General features: G+C 47.5%; 1 long non-coding RNA gene across 1 annotated transcript; it reads right to left on the reverse strand.

The window, feature by feature from the left end:
• Positions 1-5,732: 5,732 nt before the first annotated feature.
• LOC109144020 lies at positions 5,733-17,422 on the reverse strand. Its single transcript, XR_002044496.3, has 2 exons — positions 17,254-17,422; positions 5,733-8,156 (listed from the first exon to the last, which is right to left on the reverse strand). It is a non-coding gene; the product is annotated as an uncharacterized LOC109144020 (long non-coding RNA).
• Positions 17,423-17,874: the final 452 nt, after the last annotated feature.

The raw sequence follows: 17,874 nt of genomic DNA on the forward strand, positions 1-17,874 counted from the left end.
CGCCCAGTGACCTCTGCTGCTTGTAACCCTTTTCTACCTTGCACAGTTTTGAACTCTACTACTTCTCCAACTCCTAAGCTTGGGATGTATTTTTCAGGGTTGTTCTTTTTAATAGCAGTTCTATGAACAAATATGTCTTCTTGGTTGTCATATCTTGTTATAAAACCATAATTTTGTTTAACATTATACCATTTTACTATTCCTAAAACCTTAGCTACAATGACTTTTTCCTTTTTCCGAGTGGCTGCTGTTTTCTGTCTCGCTGTGTTTTTGCTTTCGCTTTTGCTCGCTTCTGTGTTGGAACTGCCAGGGTTGTCAGTGCTGCTGCGGTTGTCAGGGCTGCTCGTGCCTGCGCGCTCTTCCCGGGGTCGCATTCGGGGCCGCATGGGCTGGGCCAGGCCGCGCTGCTCAGCTCCCCGCGCGCCGCTGCCTCTGCTCTCAGCTGCGCTGCTGCTGCTGGGGGCTGCGCCCACATCTCAGCCAGGCCCCTGAGCGACGACCCCCCTGTGCCCTGCTCCAGCGCGCCTTTTGGCTGGGCGCGGCTCCGCTCCACCGCCACCGCCGCCAGCCGCTGCCCACACGCCGCCCCTCTCGGTCAGGTGTTCACGGGGCTCGCTCCACCACGCACTGTGCTGGGCCAGGCGGGCACTGCCGGGTCCCGCTGCTCCTCGCTCTGCCACCGACACTGCGGCTCGCGCCGCTCCGCCCGCGTGCGGGAATCGCCTCGCTGCTGCTCGCAGAGCACTCGGTGCATGTGGGCGAGGCCGCATGGTCCCTGCGCCAGGCTTCCCTTCGCCAAGACACAGCTGACATTGCTCAACAATCTCAGTAATTAAATAATATTCATGAAAATATTCTTCCATCGGCATATATTTTGACTCAGAAATTAACTGTATCCAAATGGTCTTCCAAAAGTCTTGGTCTTGGTAAGAATCAAATCCCAAGAAACGTAGAAAAAGTTCTTAAACAACCATGCCAGGAAGTGTTTCAGTTCCTTTTGAGCCTGAATTAAGCTAAAATTTACAAATCGTTGTTCAAGGATCTTTTCAAGTTTAAGATAAATGTCCATATGCAGCTCTGAGAGCCAAGAGTCTTTCCACTAAGTTCCTCCATAGTTTAGAGATGGAACAGCAAGACAAAAACAAGAAGAGAAATCCAGAGTTTCTTCACAAATCAGTTGCTGTCCTTAGGGATCAGGGATGGCTCTGCTCGCATAATCCACCATTTGTTACAGTGGGGATACTGCAACACATGTATCAGAGAACGAGGCCCATGGAAAAGAAGTATATATGGACTGATTCTTGGTAGATGCTTCAGAGATGTTTATTTCTCCAGCTGCATGGCTGGGGCTCTGCCGAGGAACTGCTCAATCACGGCACCTGAGGGTCCTTGCCTGTGCAAGGGAACACAAAACAACCGATGGGGAACGAGGCTGACCAGGGCCAGGGAAACCCTGTGTCTTCCCCCAGGGGCCCTCTCCCTGGACCACATGGCAGGGGGAAAGGGACCCCGACAGCGGGGTGTGTGGCTCTTGCTGCCCATGCAGAACTGGGATTTCAGGCTCTCTCATCACCTCGGGCCAGAGCTGCATCTCCTTGGCTGCTGGCAGGTCAGTGGATTCTCCAGTGCTGCTTGCCGTTGAGAAGGCTCTGTCCCAGGAAGATGTTTTGCAAAAGCTCACTTCACAAAGGGACTGGCAGATTTTGAGCTGCCCATTACCTGAGTTATGCTGAGCTCTTACTTTACAATCCCCCTTACATATCTTGATCCCTGCTTTTCCTATTCCTTCAAAATACCTTCATCCTAACAAAATGTTTTAGAATCACAAAATGTCGGTGCAGGGGAATAATTAATACAGGGGGAGAGTGACTATTTATTGTGTCCAGGCTACTGCTTAATAACCACCTCCTTCATTCATTGATAATGTTTAAACAATTTGAAATTGCAGCATCTGATAAATGCTACTAAATAGCGCCATGCCCATAATTTGATTGCAGTAATCCAGGAGGGAGCATGTTTCAAAATGCCAACATTTCTCAGCAATTAGCTGGAAAACTAGTCCTTAGCACAAGTGCTGGGATAATCTGGTGTTTGAGATACTGCTGAGTGTGTTGGATGCTAATTCTGAAATGGTGAGTGCACTTCCTTACTCTGGGCTGTACCTGTGTCCAAAGGCCCTTTTAGGAGGTCAGAGGAATAATGATTAAACAGCCAGAGACTGAAGCCTATGGCTTTGTTCAGGAGGGCAAGTGAGGCTGCAGGATGAAAGGAAGGTGAAGATGAGCACAGGAGGCAGCAATCCCCGTTGGCTGCCTGCCTGCTCCTCTCTCCTCTCCACGAAGGTTTTGCTGAACGGGCGAGCTGGTGTGCTGTCACTTGGGAATGCTGTCAGCTCCTCAAAACCTTGGTTTCTGAGCGCTTGCTCGCCTATGCACACTCAGCAAGTTTCCAGCATGAGCAAAAAAAAAAAAGTCTTTCATTGTCACTGCAAGGCAGTGGCGCATCCCGAAGTCCTCATCTAAGGAGATCCCAGATGAGTGTCTCATTTGCATGTCTAACAAAGCCTTGGGTAATCACCAGGAGGACGCTGGACGCAGTTGAAAGACTTGGACGATAGCAGCAGGTATTTGGAAAGAGGCATCTGTGCAGGGTGATTCCTTGATCTGCCTCAGATCTGAGTTTGTACGCTTGTCTTGCAAAAGGATGTTGCAGCAGCTTCAGGATGCATCTGGAAATTCCAGATTTTTGTGGAAGGCATGGGATTGGGAGCTGGGAGGTCTGGGACACCCTACAGCTTGTTTTCTCAAGCACTCTTCTGTAGCAAAAGCAGTGTCAGGAGTGCAGGGTCTTCCCCATGGAGCAGCAGAGAGGAGGAATAACCAGGGGCCGCTTGCCCAGCAGAGATGCCCAGTCCAGGTCTGGCTGGTTGCTATAACTTTCCTATGACACTAAGCAGAGTCTTTTGAAGATTTCCTCTCAGCAGAACCTGCCACGTCCTCACAGAGGTAAAGTAGGGAGTGATCTAAATCTTATTAAGGACTGTAAAGCAGTGAGAACGCTGGCTGCAGAATCACCCTGTGGGTGAGTGTGGCAGCAGAGGACTTGAACAGGCTGACTCTGACCTTGAAATGCAAATGAAAATCAGCAAAGAAGATGGGTTAAGGCTTCTGGAATATGGGAAGATGAGCAGAGTGCAGCCCTCATACAGAAAGACTCCTTTTTCTGAGGCTCCACAAAGCATATTTCCACCTGAAGCACCATAAACTCTATTTCCTCACAACCTGCTTTTTAATTTTTTTAGTCTCACAAGTCACAGGTATGCTTTTGCCTTTACCTGCCACTGTGTATCACTGGTAACTCATTACTTTGTCCCAAGGTGACTGCTCAAATCTGGGTCAGGTCATTCTCTGAGTGTGGAGGTGACAGTGGTGTGGCCAGGAAACTCTCTGGACTTAATTTCCTGTCATTCCCCCTCACTTGGAAGTGTTACATCCTCCAGGCTGATCAGTGGACCCCAGCACAGATGTCCTTAGCTTCACAGACACATTTTTCACACCTCAGACCATCTAATTGCCAACCATATGCTGCTTGTGCTTACTTTTCCTGATAAAATATCTCCCCAGTTTCTCTGTCCATGTTTGTTCACTCTCTGACTATTGAGCTCTGAGAGAAGTCAATGGGAGAGATCCCTTGGGTGGCTGAAAATATTTCTTCACCCTCATTTTTAATTTTGATTTACATCTCAGCAGGGCAGGTAGCATTCCTCAGAAACAGCAACATGCCTTCTGCAACGTCCCAGCCCTTTGAAAATAAAACTGAAGGACTGAAAACATTTGGGCAACTCTTCATTTGTAAACACTGCCATTTGTTTACAGTAAAATATGAACATTTTCTGTAAGAGGACCTTCCTTTGCAAGTTTTTCAGGCAATGTCATGATGTGCTGGGAGCAAGTATGGAATCACAAAAATCACAGAATGGTTTGGGTAAGAAGGGACCTTAAAAATTATCTAGTTCCAGCCACACTGTTCCTTGTCATGCTGTTTGTGCTGAACTGTTCCTCTCCTTGCAGACTAAAAAGTCTTTCATGGAGCAGAGAAATGATGACTGCGCTGGGAATCCCCACTTTTTCTCAGAAAAACTCCTGCTCTTTCATCCCCTCACAGGTTGATTTCAGGAGGGATTACTCTGACTTGAGCTATGCCCTCCTGGCAGTGGCAATCCTCTATTTCCATTATGAGTAAAAATGAGCATTTCTAGGGGGGCTGATTTGAAGCAGGCATTGAATCCTCCCCCTTCCTGAGCCAGCTTTAATAAATAGCAGGGTATGAACACAAATTGCTGAGTGCTTGTTGAAGGACAGCTGAAGAAATGCCTTTAAAAAGCCGAGCCTCTGCCATGGGTTTCACTTGGAGCTGCTGGTGGCCCCGTGGTACAGGACTGTGAGTTTAGCTGAGAGCAAGTGTGGTTTCATTATGAGGTAGTTTGCCTGGGAGACACTTCAAAATCCTGTGAGCTGACAATTTCCCCAGCTGATTGTGTTCACTGAACTGCTGCCCTGTGTGTGCTCAGTGTCACCAGACCAAGGGAATGACAGGCTCCTCTCCCACACTCCCCAAGCAGGAGTGCAGTTCATTTTTTATGATATAGTCCATATTTTCCCTCTTCCTAAAGCACCTCACTCAGCGGGACGTTGCCATAGCACTGGAAACCCGGGACCATTATAATCATCGTCGTGCAACTGTGTGACATAATGTTCTTTTAGTAATCAAACCTTAGGCTGCTTTGGGCACTGTTGCCTGAGAATAATCATAGGTCCGTTTTTAAGTGGCACGAGCTTGGTTCTGGGCTGGTGCCTCATCCTGAGCTATTGCTGATTCCGTGGATTTGCTGCACAGGCTCTGCAGGGTGTAATCGCCGGCTCTTTGTGGCAGGCTGGCAGCGCTCTGCTGTGCCAGGTGCCTGTTTCTAACAAGAGTGGGGGTTTTTCTTGTTATTTTTTTCAGAATGACTAAATTACCTGTAATCAGTATTAATTCCTTTGAGTGCTCCAGAGTGGGTTATTGCTGATTGCTGCTGTCTGACCCTAGTTAAGTCCATTTCTAGAAAACGCTTTGTGTGACTCTGTGTGTACAGCTGAAAGGAATGCAGCTTTCCCCTAATTACACACTGGTAATGCAAGAGGAGACATTTCTAGTTCTGCTTCTGAAAGTATTTCCTTTAAGCACCGATGAGCCAGTGATAGCAGTAGCCTCTGAAACCGTTTGGAAAAGGAGAGACAAGGCAGGAACTAACAGAGTTTCATCACTCAAAGCCTTTGCATAGATTGTAGCAGCAATTGAGCCATCAGTAAGCCACCGGGGATAATATCTTTAAAATGCTCTGTATTTTAATAAGATTAAATTGATTCGGGTCTTTGCCAGCCTGTTCAAAGCCAGTGCTGTATGATGGTCAGTATTTCAGGAAGCTCTGCATTGTGAAGAAAAGAACTGAAGATTTGTGTGCTTAAACTGAAGAATACCAACCCTCCCTTTTTATGTGCAATATACTGCCTTAGATACATACAAAAATCCCCCCTATAAGCAAGTCACATTTCCCTATCAGCTATGCCTTTCTGATTTTTCTACAGCCTTTGTTCTTAGCTCTTTAATTTTATTTAGATCTCCTGTCAGAAGCGTGAAGGCATTTCTTACTGTGGGTGCTGCAAATACAATGAATTTCTTACAGAAGTGGGTTTAATTGTCAATACCATTTATTACAGTATTAGTTAAGGAGCTGTGCATAAATCAAAAGGATTAACATGATCTCTCGGGTAGAATAGAGGAACAGAACATTATATTGCTCATGTATCATTGATGAAGAATATTTTCCCAACCTTTTCTTTATAGAAATGAAAATTTATTTCCCCCAAGTGAGTTCTTTTCTGTGTTTTTAAACCGGTAACACAATTTTTAGCATTTAATCATTAAAAACTGTGTTTAAATCAACACTGTATTTTCTTATGGGTAAATATTACTTTATTTAAATGTACTTGGGATGCTGTCTCAATGCATTTAACACTTCTCGAGTTGGGCGTTTCATTCATGAATTATTCTCTCCAAAGCAATTAGACGAAAGGAAAAGAATACAAATGAGTTTATCACCGTTCCTGAGCTGTGTTATAGAGATAATCCTGTGTTAGCTCTTGGCAAAGGGCATCTGTGTGGACATTTGCTGAACCTCAGCTGACCTATGGTAACTGCTACTCATTACAGAGCAGCAGCATGCTTGTGTGTACCGACCTACAGTGCAGCCAGGAGTGAATATATTATTATGGAGTAACCCCCCTGGTTTAGCTGATCCGAGAGGTTAGGACACAATGTGATTGTGGGCTTGGAGTACCTGTGTATGGAAGAAATTTCTAATGGGCAGTGATGCTTCCTGTTAGCAGGAGAGGTTACAATTGAAATGAGAGTCGGCTCAATTAGAGCTGGAGGGCTTGGAGCAAGGAAGGCAGCTAACCTTGGAACAGCAATTCAAGGACAAGCTGGATTTTCCATCTTCTTTGTGTTGAGTGTGCGTATTTCCCTGGGGATGGGTCATAGCTCAGTCAGGAGTTATGGACCTGAGGCAGGAACTGTGGTACCTCTTGTGCAGAAGGTCAGGCAAGGCAGTTGTTACGATCTTCCTGGGCCTTTGAAGTCTAGAGATTCCAGTGAGAATTACTGCAGCTTCACCACAGCTGGGCTTGAACTTGGTGCAAACAATAATTGCCAAATACCGCACGTCTAAAATACATTATAAATGAAAAAGTACATAGTAGAGTTGCCCTACGGCTCATTTATAACATGACATAGGATGCTGAAGTCTTATTCTTTAGTCTGTTCCAGTTTATAGCATGGTTTTGGGGTTAAGCCATGGTGGGACTCAAGATCCTGGTTCTGACACAGGGTTTCTATTTGTTCTGGGCTAAAGTTTTCACCTTGGCTTCACCTGGGTATTTATTTTCCCAGTATCCAACATGAAGGACTATTGCCTCTTCCAACAGATAACCAACTTTTACATCTCCAGAGCTTCTGCAAGGCAGTAAAAATTCCCAGAAATGTATTTTCAGTCCTTCTGATTTTGAGCAGTGCAGAAGCTGGGCACTTTTTCACTGAATCTGGCTTTAATTTGCATAATCTCTATAGTACAATTCAGTGATATTTCAGACCCTAAAACTGACATGAATGGCACGCGAAATGTGCCTATATTTTTAAAGTGCCATTTAAAAATAACTCATCATTAGGACTGTGTCCAAAAAACACAGGATTTAAAAATAACTCTCTGTTAATGCGAGCAGATTGGCAGTAGCAGTGTTATAGGTTAGATTTATGCCTGAGTGTCTCTGTGTGTGCCCTCCACGATAACCAGCCCTGGCTTTCTGAGACAGCAGCAGGCACATGGTGCCCTCAGTCCTGTGGTGTTTTTTTCTCTGTCTTGGAAACCCAAAGGTCTCTAGAGACACCGTGGACGTTGCCTCAATAACAGCCTTGAAAACCTGCACCCCAGCAAAATCCCGCAAGCAGGGGCTCTGCTGTACCCAACACATGTCGCATCCATGGAGAAGGCTCCTCTCTCGCTGAATGGGTCCTGCTGTGCGTGGAAATATGAAAGATGCCCTCAAAAATCAACCTTTCAGGTTACAGTACAGATGGAGAGAGGATGAAAATGAATTTCAGCTTTCAAGTGACTTTATTCAGTCTCCTTGATTGACTTGCTGGTTTTAATACTGTAAATTGGGGGATTGCATGTAATGCATTCATGCCATCCTTGTCTGGAATGAAGCAGGAACATAATTTATGGGGATATTCTCATCTCAGCCTTTGAGGAATTAGCTTCAAATAAGTCTGTTGGGAATTGTATGTGTTGGGTGTCAGAAAGCCATCAAGTTTTCTTTAGAAATGCCGGCTGCTGTACGCGCCTCATTCTTCGGCTGTCTGAGAGGCTTTAGCTATGGATAAGGATTCAAAGCTTGGGAAATGCAGATCTGGGTGACCGAGTTTCAGAGGGTTAATGCCACGCACAGATGATGGACAGGACTGTAACCAAATGCATTGCAGGCTGTTATAATTCATAGCTCTCCAGCATGGGTGAGAGAGGGTCTGGGGAGGATGCAGCTGCTTCTGAACCCAGAGCGCTGAAAGAACAAACACACCAGAAGACACAGGCTGTAAAATAAGATCTCTCTGGATAAATCTTTCTGACATCCATGAGAATTAGAAAGGACATTGATTTCAGGCCGAGTGTGGCCAGTGCTTCTGGATCTGAGATCTTCAGGCTGCAGTCTGCATGTCTGTGTCTATACTGCTGCTAAATTCGAGGCAAGCCCTAGAGAAAGTGGGGCAATAAGCATGTGGGAGAGGGGTCCCAGCAGTTCAGGGAGCTTGGGTGCTGTGGCAGAGTCCATTGTGTTGTTGTGTCACTCCTGAGTCCTGCTCTGCCTCAGGAGGACTTCCCATTATGTGATGGACAACCAGAGGGAGGTGGCTAAGCCAGACTCTTTTACAAGGGAAAAATACTGGCTTTGGAGAAAGAAGCCTTCTGGAAGAATACTTGACCTTCTTGCTGTTTGTAAGAACAGAGTGTGTTGGGGAGCCCTGCTCCTTGTCAGACACTGGAGATTCAGAGGGGGAGAAGCTCACCATTGGATTAAACCTGACCCTCATGTCTCTCACACACGCAGTGCTGCTTGTCAGCCTCGCCAAGATGGGAAGGACACACATCCTGCCAGACTTTACTGGGCAGCTGTATCAAAATACAGCACCAAAGAGCCATGAGGCTCAAACAGCCCAAGCAATACTCCCTGTGCCTCCCTTGTCAGTGATGACTCCGTAATTCCCCTATCAGCTGTCATTTCAAATCTGAGATGAGTGGCGGGTGCTTATTTTCACTCTTAGCACACATTCCTCAGCACTCTTCTAATTTCTGTGCTAGTGGAGACAGAATCAGGCAAAGATGTCTGGTGCTTCTTGAAAGCAAAAAATCCCCCTCTGCCCCCACACCCCAGGTTATCACTTTATTATCGAGCAGCACTTGCCAGATCTGACTCTGAAGTCACTTTGCAGCGGGTGCTGGTGAACCGTTTCCCAGCGATGCATTTATATCTAAATGGCTAATTCTCTATCCACAGCTTATCCCAGAGATTAAAAACCCAACCAGGCTAGATTTGAGCAAATCCAAAGCAGGAATTCTAATCAGTTCTGTCGCTAGAAGTGCATTAGTGTGGCACTAGAGAGAGGGTGGCTTTCTTCCAGAAGATACAACAATCACGGCTCATTTGGGCGGGGAATCTTTCTACCGCTGTGTATTGACACAAAGGAGCACTTAGCTTGATAATGCCTCCTGGCTGCTGCCACGATCTGAGTATTAAGAACAAATTAAGGTGTAAGATTAAACTCTGGAAGTTGCTACCTGCTCACAGTGAGGCAGTAGTTGCATCTTCAGCTTTTTCACAGCAAAATATTGGCAGTCAGCACTTGAGAGTTTAAAAATAAAAATTAAGCTCCTGCCTTATGCAGGAAACAATTAGGATCTTGAGTCTCCCGTAATATTTCTGCTTTGGGATTTTTAATCTGCAATTAAATCTGTCATGGACTGCGGACCCCATGAACTCTGGTTTGTCAGAGCGGTTTATTCATAAAGGAGGTTCAAAGTGGCACAAATACAGCAGTTCTCATAAATTGAAAGCCAGCTCAAAGTTTGTCACAACCAAAAAATCCCCAGAGGATGAGATGTAGGAGACCCAAAAGTCTCCATGCTGTACGGAGACTGAGTTAGTTTGGAGTAAGCTCTGTTTGCCTATTTGTACAATTAACATCAGTAATCACAGCCATAACTACAGGGGGATGGGTGTGTGGCTGGGCTGCAGGAGGTGTCTCTTGGGTCAGATGGTAAATTTGGCCAAACGTGGTACCTTCATAAATGATCTCAGTGCTAAATGCTGTGTAGTCTGGGCTGCAGCCACTGTGGAACTGGGATGAACTGTGAGAAATGAGTAGCAGGGGACATCAAGGCTTGCTTTGGAAATACATAAGCTAAACAACAGGGCTAAAAGGAGCCTGATTGATGAGATGGGGAGGTTGGAAAAAGCATGGAGAAATCCGTGTGGAACATCATACGTGAAGGATGAGCAGCAAGGACAGAGCAGCAAAACTGCAGGGTGGTGGGCTGGCTGCAAGTCCCTCTCTGCTGAGCCCGTCTGATCCCGCCCAGCAGGTCCCTGTCCCCTTCTTGGCACTGTGGCAGGGTGACGAGTGTCAGGAATTCAGAAAACAGCACCAGCAGCGGCTGGAGCTGGGGAGGCTGATTGACGTGGTGATGCTGACAGTGAGCTATGTGCATAGCTTAGCTAAGCACCCGTCTCGACATCGGATGAGGAATAGGGGAAAGATTAGGCAACAGCCCGCAGTCATTTGAAAGCCTGACGTGCTGGTGAGGAGGAAGGGATATTTTAGGTGGTGAGAGACATAGTGAATAAAACAGTGGTGTGGTAAAAAAATACAAAGTGGGATGAGGACACCTATTAAGGCATTAGATAGTCTCTAAGGAGAAGGGGTGGTGTCCCATAGTGTGAAATCGGGATATTACAGTACAACTGTACCGTCGGAATTGTCCCTTGATGAGAGGGGTGTAAGAAATGAAGGTATTTCTTCCCCCTGCTTTGAAGGAGTGCCTGGCAACATCCTGTCCTACCCAGCAGTACCAGAGGGTTGCTCGTTCTCTGCAGGTCTCTGATAATTCTAAGTGAAAAACTTTCCTTCCAAAAATACCTAGGTGATTTGGAAAGAACTCTTATTTTGGTGAGCAACACATGGATAATACTTCAGTTATGCGTTTCCAGCCTGAGCTGGAGCAGTTCTGAATTCACCCTCCTCAGGGACTGTGTATTTAGATGAAAATAACTTTCTCCCCAAACTCCTCTTGGGAGCTTGAACATTTTGCTCAATATAATGGACATGAATCGTTACCACTGTGACCAGCCACACAGCTCAGCGTTTCTCCCAGCGATACAGACTTGCTGAGGCTACTGGAAATGTGCAGCTGGATTGGGAAATGCAGGAAGTAGTGTGTGGCTAGGCAGCAGCTTAACAAATCTTGCCAAAATCTCTCTGGCTGCCTGGGCTTTTCCTCCGTGTTTTCTTTCCTTTCATCTTCATTAACCTTTTATAACTCTGTCTGATTAGTGCAGCATTCCCACCATTTCCTACCGAAATGCCACTCTAATAGCTTTGTTATGGGCAGCCAATATCGACGCTGGCCATCGCAGGGTTGTTAACTTCTAAGAGAGTGATTGAGACGGAATGGAGCTGTCTGAAGCGATGCTGACCGTCAAACCACCGCCGGGATCGCGAGGAATGCATGTTAGAGGGGAATGGGAGGAGGAATGCATGTCAGAGGGGAGCGGAGCACGTTAACAGCAATCGCTGTATGAAATTCACCTCCGTGGGTCTCCCAAGATCGCTGATAACGCCGTGAGAAATTCAACAGCTTCTGGAACTCATCGAACCAACTGCACAAGTTTGAGGCTTTGTTTTGCAGCTGATATTTGGGGCCAAGTTTAAAACAACAACAAAAGTGAAAGAGCTCTCAAGAAAATGTTCCTGCTGAATAGTTTGGAGAAGATGCTTGTCAGCTGCTGGAGTCTTTGTGAGCTGGGTGTGGCTTTTTTTGGGTATAACTCAGAAATTTCCATTGTCTAACAGCAGCTAGCTAGGGCATTAAAGTGTCACGGATCACATCTTTTTCATCACACATGCACAAACCTAGAAGATTAATTATAGTCCCCTTTGTAAAGCTCAGTATCCCAAGTGATTAGGGAAGAAATGAATCAAGAATATGAATTTAAGTACCTAAAAGCAACACAGCCATAGCTTGACTAGAAAGAAAACAGCTGCCAAGAAAAACAGTAAAGCAAAAATGTGGATCAGCATCTCCAAGGCTGGGGGAGGGACGAGGATTCGGGGTGCTCCCAGGAGAGTGTTTAGACTGACCTGAGGCCCTGGCACTTGCAAATGGGATTTCATCTTCTGTCTTTTACCGAGCTGGGAGAAACTCAGGGAATTTCTGTAAGGGACAGGCTGGCTAACCTGTGCAGGAGGTGTTGTTTTCCCTCTCAGTTAGGACTCAAAAAATTCTTTCATGTTGGTGATTGCAGCGTCACAGTTAAGGCTCAATGGTCTTTGCTGGTGTTAAGGGGAAAAGACAGCATCAGTGTCCAGGAATTTATGCAGCATGTTTTGTCTTCTGTTGTCCCTGCTACACAACTTCTTGCAAGGTTTTGTTCTGTTGTGCTCTGTGAGAGGAGATGCAATGAGGAGGTGTGAGAGGAGAGGAACTCTCCCATCAAGGATTCCCATGGAAGGTGTTGGTGCAAACTGCTGGCAGAGCACATGTGCTCAGGAGGGTGCAGCAGCAGAGGGGTGCACGTGTGTCCTGTCCCCAGCCACGGGGAGCCTGCGATGGCCAGCCTTCAGAGGAGGAGCTGCAGCTGTGTGGGTGGAGTGCTTTTGTGGCTGGAGCTGAGTCATGCTGCAAGGTGCTGTCATGTGCAGAGGAGGGGGAGCATTGAGTGAGGACCACAACAAATCATGAAACAGGGCCATATTCACAGAATCATGGAATCATGGAATGGTTTGGATTGGAAGGGACCTTCAACACCATCTTGTTTCAACCCCCCCTCTCATGATAGGGACACCTTCCACTATCCCAGGTTGCTCCAAGCCCCATCCAAGTGGCCTGGAACACTGCCAGGGATGAGGCAGCCACAGCTTCCCTGGGCAACCTGTGCCAGGCCCTCCCCACCCTCACAGCCAAGAAGTTCTTCCCAATATCTCATCTAATCCTGCCCTCTGTCAGACGATGCTGGAGCATGTAGGTTTGGTCCAGTTGGTGCTCATTCTGGTTTTATAACTATTTTATAACTATGTCTCACTTTCTGACCTCTTGCAAGGAAAATCTTTAGAAGAGCATTAAAAATGGAAAAATGCTGCAAAACACAGCCTTGCACATGCGTGCCAGCCCAGAGGTGGGAAGGGGATGCTGGCACAAGTTGTGCTGCAAAACATCTCTGGGGTCTCCTAGTGCCTGGCCCCACTGCCCCTGCTGGGACCTGTTTTTACTCTACCACAGCTCATCAACAAATGAACCACATCACCCACTCCTTCCAGCACTGTCACCAGCTCTGTTTTGTGCATTATGACCAACCACTGACTCTTTGTTTTTTCCTGAACAAAATGCCACTGCTTGTCTAGAGGAGAGATGCAAATGTAGCAAAGCCTGAGTGGGGGATGTAACCAACTCCAGATGTGCGCTCTGAGCAGCATGGGAATGAACCATTCCCTGGGTCTGCCAGGGACAGGAAAGTGTCTGGGCTAAAACTGCAGTGAGGAACATCCAATTCCAGAAAAAGCTTTGAAGGGTGAAAAGGAGAGAGTCGAGGGAAGCAGTTGCTCAGGAAGACTGGAATTTGGGCCAATGGATATTTTTAGCACTGGGTTGGGCAATAAACTGTAATTTTACCCTGCCTTTGGGGGATGAACTAGGAGGCCACTGGAGGTCTCTTGTGGCTCCATTTGATGTATTGTGTTGTATTTATCTGTGTTTATGTAGCGTTTAAAGGCTCTCTTCTGGGGGCTTGTGGGTATCTGTTCCTGTGCACATGGATTTGAGCAAGGGGCAGGGAGTTCACAGCACGACCAAGCACATATATCAGAGTGCTTATCAGTAACGATCCGCAGATAAGGGAGTTCCTAAACTCTCATTTTAGAGAAGAGAAAGGTTTCTAATGTGTTTCCATGAAAAGCAGCAAGGGGGGGAAGGACTGGCAGAAGTCCCACACTCCCTTCCCTCCCCTCTCCCACCCTCATGTTCCCAGGGCTTATCTCTCCCCAGCTCCAGGACTGGTGGGATCCCTCCAAAAGCTGATATAAGCCACAGGGGTGCGAGAACGCTGACCCAACACTGGGCACTCGTCCTGAATTAATGAGCTGAGGTGGCTTGGGAGAGTCTGGTCACCATCAAACCCTGGCAAAGGGAGGAGTGCGGTGACCAGCTGGAAACTGGGGGAGGCGTGCGGGGCTCCCTAAGGCTTTCCTTGGCAAAACTGAGTGGGATAGATGACTTGTCCAAGACCACAGAAACCTGTAATGTGACACAGCTTTTACCTATGCATTTTCCTCTCTGAGCTGTGTTTTAGGAGGAAGTAATGTCAGAAAACAGTGTTTTCTGTCATCTTTGGTAGTGTCTACACCAGAAGGTCTCTTGCAGTTCTGCTGTGCAGTTATTTGGACAGGTTTTGTGAGCGGCTGGGGTGGGCTGTGGCTCCTCTGTGAAGCTGCGAAGCTCATCCCAGCAGTGCCTGCTGCCAGCTCTGCGCAGAGGTGCCAGCCGAGCTCTTGCGAAGCACTTTGGGATGGAAATCACGATCTATATTTGTAACACATCAGCCTCCTTAAACACAAAGAGCAAAAAAAGAAAAGAGAAGAAAGAAGCCTTTTTTCTTCCTCCTGGGAGGAGCTCTTATCTGATTCCCGAAGATCGTTTTAGTGTCTGCACTATTTTTGTAGCTGGAAGTGCAGTCTGCTAAAGAGCAGGCAGTGCTGAGAACCTCCCAGAAATTCATTATGAGAGTAGGAGGCCAAAAGTTGAGCAGGGACACGGAAAGCAAACAACTGCCTGCTTTGCTGTCTCTGAATTTGATCTCCCTCTCTGAAGTCCCACCAGCCGTATGGCTCCTGAGCTCGGAGACAGCTGGGCTGGAGCAAACAGCCTCCACACAGAGGTCTGGTAGGCAAGATAAAGTTACTTGATCATCTTCACCCCATCACTGTCTAATGTGTCACACTTTGTGTCTGCTATCGACTTTCAGGGCATGGGATCCTTATGACCATCAACCTATAGATCTGAATCAACTCCTGACCTTTTGGGAAGCGATGGTGCTGAGCTGCAGGGTTCAAACCTTTCACCAATTAGTTGCTCCTGTTCTCCAGGTTGGCCATCTGTATGTAGCTGCCCTCTCGTCCCATGAAATGGTTGTTTCCAGAGGGAAATAACTCAGGGAAGCGGACCCCTCTTTGCTGCTTTTCCAAAAGGTTGAGGGGTGCTGTGATCAGTGTGGGATACCAGGCTGCTTCGCTCCTGCTCACTCAGGAAAAAAAGGGAAGAGCTGCCAATTTTTTTTTTCCACATAGCATCTGAGGACCACGTGATTAAAAATCTTACAGAAGGTGGAGGTTTTTTCCCATTTTCCTTTTTTTGGTTTCTTTTTGGTTAATGCACAATCCAAAGCATTGATCTCCTGACATATGGCTGCTGACAGGTGCCCATCTGCTCCCCCTGGAAGGCCATCTTTCCTGCCTCTTCTCTCCCGTGTGTGTGAGATGGGGTGAAGCAGCAGCGCCAGGCTGGCGCGTGTGCTCCTGGCACAGCAGAGCGGCTCTGCTGGGTGCCTGCAGCCGGATGGGACGCGGGATGGCTGCAGGATTGCATGTCCCCACAGATGGTCCTCATGCAACCGGCTCTGCTTGTCCTCGCCGGTGTCGGAAACATCGCTGTCTGCGTCGCCTGAGCGCACAGGGAAGGGGGAGAACAGAGATTTCACTGCTGCAAAGGCCTGTGTGTGTTCATCATGCACGGGAATCTTTGTTGGGAATGGGAGATCTGTGAGCTGCCAGCAGGGAAGTGGTTAAAGTTTTGATAGAGTTTCTATTAACCCAGGGAAAGTTTGACCTCTGCCTGTTCTTTACTTCTGAGTGAATTCGGGAAATTATGACAACGGCTGTGTAGGCGTGTTCCCAGTGTTTAGTTTCCAAAAGATGGAAATATCATCTTCCTCAGCCTTCAGTGGTTTCAGCAGCGGGAGCTGGGGCTCTGCGTTCTTGGCACAGGGAGCATGGTGCAGCCTGGAAGCCCCCAGCTCCTCTACCCCAGTTTCTTCTCTGCAGCCCCCTCAGTTCACTGCTGATGGCAGGGCAGGGTTTACCAAATTATTGGCAGTGTGGAAGATGTGGCAGGAGGCAAAACTTCCTGCACCGTGCTCTCCTGCTGAAAGTGATTTACAGCATTTTGGGGGTCATGGGGAAGCCAAAGGGTGTGCACGCACTTTCACTCCCTCTTTCTCTCTGTGTATATATAAATATCTGTGAATGCTGCTACTGCTGGTTTCTGAAAGTATTAATATTTGTTTAGCCCAGGATTCATCCCCACTTAAATTTGCCTGAGGTGCCTGACTCTGGAGCACAGACATCCTCGGGCTCCCTCTGTTGTCGATGCAGTGAAGCACCTGCAGAAGGTGACCCAGCTCTCAGGTGAGAGTTCAGTTAATTTATTTCTGGCTTATTCTGCACCAGCAAAGCACCTGCAGGCAGCTGGGAAGGGTCTGGACCCACACATCATCCTGTGTATCTCAATAGGGCTCTGTTGCACCAGGTCCTGTACAGACATGGGGCAGGATGGTGGCTCTGACCATAGGAGGTTGTGATCTGGTGGTGCATCTACCTAGAGAGGTGCAAACCCAGGAGCATCAGGTCAGAGAATCACAGAATGGTTTGGAAGGGACCTTTAAGACCATCTTGTTCCAATCCCCCTGCCAAAGACAGGGACACCTTCCACTATCCCAGGTTGCTCCAAGTCCCATCCCACCCGGCCTTGAACACTTCCAGGGATGGAGCAGCCACAGCTTCTGTGGGCAACCTGTGCCAGGGCCTCAGCACCCTCACAGGGAAGAATTTCTTCCCAATACGTAATAAAAACCAGTCTTTCATAAGTTTGAAATCCTTCCCCCTTGTCCAATTGCTACATGCCCTCGTAAAAAGTCCCTCTCCAGCTCTCTTGTAGACCCTTTAGGTCCTGGGGTGTTCTAGAAGGTCCCCTCAGAGCCTTCTTTTCCCCAGGCTGAACACCCCCAGCTCTCTCATCCTGTTTTCACAGCAGAGGTGCTCCAGCCTTTGGAGCACCTTCATGGCCTCCTCTGGGCTTGCTCTGACAGTTCCATGTCTTTCTTGTGTTGGGGGTCCCAGAGCTGGATGCAGCAGTGCAGGTGAGCTCTCAGCAGAGCAGAGTGCAGGGGGACAATTCCCCTCCCTCACCCTCACGCTGTGGGGATGCAGCCCAGGACACAGGTGACTTTCTGGGCTGCCAGCACACTTTGCTAGGTCATGTCCAGCCTCTCATCCACCAACATCCCTAAATCCTTCTCCTCATGGCTGCTCTCAGCCCATTCTCTTCGCATCTCTTACCTGTGCTTGGGATTGCCCTGACTGAGCTGCAGGATCTTGCACTTGACCTTGTTGAGCTTCATGAGGTTTACATGGGCCCAGCCTGTCGAGGTCCATCTGGATGGCCAGCTTAGGGTGGAAGCAGAGAAACTCATGCTTGTCTGGACCAGCCAGCCAATATACGGTCCTGAAAGCACCTGCCCCATAATCCCAAACCCTGTGACACGCCCTTGTCCATTGCTTCATAATGAAGGAGACTTGGAAGAAGGGCAGTGAGATGCCATTGCAAGGGGAAGCTGTCAGCCCAATGAACTTGTGGTGGGCCCATCCTGCAGCTGCTCAGGGAGGGGAGCTGGCATCTCCAGAGTGAGGAGGAATGAAACAGCCAGGAGAGATGAGAGATAGGGCAGGGCACACCTTGAGATGAAAGACGTGTGGTTTGTGTTTGAGGAGTAGTGACGTTCAGTATTTATTTCTTCATTTACTCAGTGCCTGAACAAGTTTATCTTGAAGCCCTGAACAAGTGTCATTAATGTTTCCTTTAAGCAAACAAGGCCCTTTGATAATGCTTACCCTCTTCTGACCTTTATTTTAATTTTGAATTATACTAATTAACACCGATCATTCATTCAAACACTAAAC

Source organism: Corvus cornix, chromosome 5, assembly GCF_000738735.6.
Source record: "Corvus cornix cornix isolate S_Up_H32 chromosome 5, ASM73873v5, whole genome shotgun sequence".
NCBI lineage: Eukaryota > Metazoa > Chordata > Aves > Passeriformes > Corvidae > Corvus > Corvus cornix.